Raw genomic sequence first — 4,292 nt, forward strand, 5'->3', positions numbered from 1 at the left:
TTTTCTTATTTATTTTATAAATCTATCGTGCAGCCCCAAAAACTGATCAAATTCTTTTATTAATGGTATATATGAAGCAAAACTTCGCCAACATATTCTCAACATACAAAATCACATACACAAAGGTGTTTGAAATCAAATTCATCAACTTTTCATTTTCCAATTTTCTACTTGATTATCGAATTACTTTACTAACAAAATCACACAACTTCCAGGTGAATTCTTCGAAGGTTCAAGCCACCATACAGGCAAAGTTAAGACCTGGAAGCAACTTCATCTGGTGATGCGTAAACAACACGAAATTTCCGTGATTTCGAGAATTTACATCCACAATTTACTTAGTTGAATGGACGAAGTAACCCAGTATATAAATAAAATGTTTGCTATTCATGAGGGCCATCACATACAATATCAAATCCCAAGTATTTGTGCTTTCAATATCTTTCAATTTTGTTTCGAAACAAAATGGAAAAGAATAACCAAAGAGGAAGTGTGTTGCGTAGAGTTTTGAAGAAAGTGGCTGATTTTCTCCTCTGCAAGGGCAACACCGGAGGTCATGGCTAATTGACCTAATCATACCCCATGTTGAAGAAGATGGTGCTTTGTGCTCGAGCCAGTGGTCTACTGTCTAATAAAGTTGGCAACAGTTCTTATGTAGGATTGTTGTCAACATTCAAAGTGTGCTTTGTTGGTCATTGTGTCGTTAATAACAATATTTTGACAGAACAGCATCACAAACCAAGTAAAAGAAAAACAGTTCAGGATGTTGGACGTTCAAGCCCTAAAGAAACACAGACAAGGAACTTTTTAGAAGTACAAACTCTAGTTTATAACTTTCTTTTTTTGGCTTTATTCATTTACTTATATCCACCAGTAACATTTCAGGAACTGACTGATACAAAATTAAACCCATTTAGCTAGTAACTACAGTAGAATCTCAAATACAGCAAACCAAAAAAAAAAAAAAAAAGTAGAAAAAGGAAATGAAAAAAAGGACATATAGAACCAAAATAATGTTTGATGGGATCAAATGAATTTTCGAGCAAAATTTTGTTTTCTTTTGTAATTCAAGTGAAGTAATTAACAAGCAATATACAGGAATACAAGAGGCATACATACGTTAGGGACCCACAAAAAATGGCCTGCAGCTCGAGAATAACTTGACTGCGTTCAACTGGCGCATCCGATCATTTATTACCGCGCATGTAATATATGTGATATTACATATGCGATCGCTTATATTACACGGACCGTTCCAATTCGTGCACTAAAGTTTTTCTACTGAAGCTCAAAGAGCAAGAAGGCAAAGAAAAGTCAAACAACTGAATTAACTTGTATAAGTGTTCAAAATACAAGGGGCATACCCAAGGGGCAAATTATGATTGCTCTGAAGATGAGAAAAATAAAACATGAAAGTTAAATATAGATTTATTTGATTCTTCTTACATAGTTCATCCAAACTATATATATATATATATAAGTGTTCAAAAATACTATAATTTTTTTTCCTTCCTATCCGTGTTGACCTGTGTTACAAGAATGAGACTGCTAATAAAACCATACATATGCGGGCCATTCCTATTGATTTCCACGAACATACTAAGTTATAGAGCGCATTTTCATTTTCACCTACCTCATTCTAATGAATATAAGCTTGATTAGATTCATATTAGTCATTTGATTTGCAACATTTTAACATCTTCTGATTAAATTTATAGAAACTGAATGCGTAAATATTAATTTCATTGAATTTGACTGTGTCTGTGTGGGAGTGGATGCACATGCGAGGATATGAGAGACGAACTCTCCCTAGCTGTAATATGAGAAGATGTTGAGACATTTCCATATCACAAAATCTGCAGAGACGGAGACTGGTTGGTAAGAAATAAAATGCAAGTAAATTAGCCAAATTATCAAAAATAATAAAATTAATAGCTAGTTCGTGGAACATAGCAAGAATAACATAGGAAATGCTCACACAGTTGCTATGAAGGTGTACCAATTAAAGGAACCCTCCACTATTCTTTCCAAATAATCTATATATATACACCGGGACTAAGCTCTTCTCCATATCGCAAATATTTTCTTCACAGACAATTTATATGTGTTAATTATCAGAAATAGAGAGATAAAGAGAGAGCCAGAGATATATGAAATGTAGATATTCTGTATATTGAAGTGTTTGTAATACATGTACAAGGAGAGATATATAGAGGCTAGAGATCACCAACGGCTATACAACAATTATAGTAATTATCTAGACTAAGGCTATAATAATGCAATTATGGCAGTAATATAAACAACGGCTATATTCTAATTATGTTAACATCCCCCCTCAAACTTAAGATGGTAAAGCAGAAACCAACTTGAGTTTGGAAACTAATTCCCGAAATCTGCCTGGCGGATGAGCTTTGGTAAAAATGTCAGCAGTTTGATCAGCGGAAGTTACAGAATGAAGGCGTACAGTGCCCCGTGCAACATGTTGACGCATAATATGACAATCGAGTTCAATATGTTTGGTGCGTTCATGGAAGACGTCATTATGAGCAATGTAAATAGCACTTCGATTATCACAATAGAGAACAGTGCCAGTGGAGTGAGAAATACCCATATCTGTTAAAAGCCATCGAAGCCAAATAAGTTCTTGTGTGGAATCAGCAAGGGCACGGTATTCGGCCTCTGTACTGGATCTGGAGACAATAGATTGTTTTTTACTGCGCCAAGAAATGAGAAAGTTCCCAAGGAAGAAGCAGTAGCCAGTAGTGGAACGTCGGTCAGTCGGATCACCTGCCCAATCAGCATCAGAGTAGGCACGCAACTCAAGTGAAGAATGAGAAGAAAAATGAAGGCCTTGAAACATAGTCCCTTTAATGTATCGAATGATGCATAATACAGCAGTATAATGAGTAGATCGAGGTGCAGATAAGAACTGGCTAACAAGATGCACGGCATAAGCGATGTCAGGTCGAGTAACAGTAAGGTATACTAAACTGCCAACCAACTGTCGATACAATGTAGCATTACTGAGGAGTGTACCATCTAGAGGAGTGAGCTTGACATTGGTCTCAAGTGGAGTGGGAGCTGTTTTGCAATCTGTGAGTCCAGCATGAGCAAGAATGTCAGAGGAATACTTGGCTTGGGAGAGATAATTGCCATCCGAATCAGAAAGGAATCTCTAAGCCTAGGAAATAACTGAGGTGCCCAAGATCCTTCATATCAAAATGATGACTAAGAAAATTTTTGAGTGCAGAGATACCTGCAAGATCATTTCCAGTAATTATCATGTCATCAACATAAAGTAAAAGAAGAGTAATACCAGAGTCAGTCTTGCGAATGAAAAGACTGGAATCATATGAGCTTGAAGTAAATCCAAAATCTCCAATTGTAGCACTGAATTTTGCAAACCACGCCCTTGGAGCTTGTTTAAGACCATATAATGCTCGACGGAGTTTACAAACTTGGTGTGGAGAATGGTTATATCCTGGAGGGGGTTTCATATATACTTCTTCAGTGAGATCGCCATTGAGAAATGCATTTTTCACATCCATTTGAAACAATGTCCATTTGCGGGCTGCTGCCATAGCCAATAGGCTACGGATAGAAGTAAGTCGAGCAACAGGGGCAAATGTTTCCTCATAGTCAATGCCATATTCTTAGGTGAAACCCTTTGTAACAAGACGAGCTTTGTATCGTTTCACAGAACCATCAGAATGAGTTTTGATTTTGTAAACCCATTTACAGCCAACAACAGTTTTGTCATAGGGAGGAGCAACCATGTCCCAGGTCTGAGCTTGTGCGAGAGCCTGTAATTCTTCTCCCATAGCTTGCTGCCAAAGGGGGTTAGAACTAGCCTCGCGGTAGGATTGAGGCTCATGATGAGACATGATAGTAGAAAAACACTGGAAATCACGTAAATGACTAGGAGGTTTTCTTACCCGATGAGGAGGTTTAGCAGTAGTGATGATATCTGATGAAGAAGATTCAGTAGCAGGACCATCAGATGAAACAGATTCGTTAGGTAAGGCCATTTGTGGGAGCTCAGATAGAGATTCAGTAGCATGAACATCAGATGAAGCATATTCATCAAGTAAAACCATTTGTGGGAGCTCAGATGGAGACGTTGTATCAGGAGTAGTGGTTGGGATCTCAGATGAGGATATGATATCTGTGTCGACTGGGAAAAGTTCAACTGAAGAATCGGTAAAAAAGTAAGGAGTAGAAGATGAAGATAGATGGAATTTGGAGAGAGAAGAGAACATTTTGTGTTCCCAAAAGATGACATGACGAGAGAT

General features: G+C 37.4%; 1 pseudogene; it reads right to left on the reverse strand.

The window, feature by feature from the left end:
* Nucleotides 1-2,341: 2,341 nt before the first annotated feature.
* Nucleotides 2,342-3,581, reverse strand: LOC132272465 (uncharacterized mitochondrial protein AtMg00810-like; annotated as a pseudogene).
* Between the last annotated feature and the right edge of the window lie 711 nt (nucleotides 3,582-4,292).

The sequence above is a fragment of the Cornus florida genome, unplaced genomic scaffold (assembly GCF_030987335.1).
Source record: "Cornus florida cultivar Cherokee Brave unplaced genomic scaffold, ASM3098733v1 CherokeeBrave_3.0.0_Hap2_Chr09, whole genome shotgun sequence".
Classification (NCBI taxonomy): Eukaryota; Viridiplantae; Streptophyta; class Magnoliopsida; order Cornales; family Cornaceae; genus Cornus; species Cornus florida.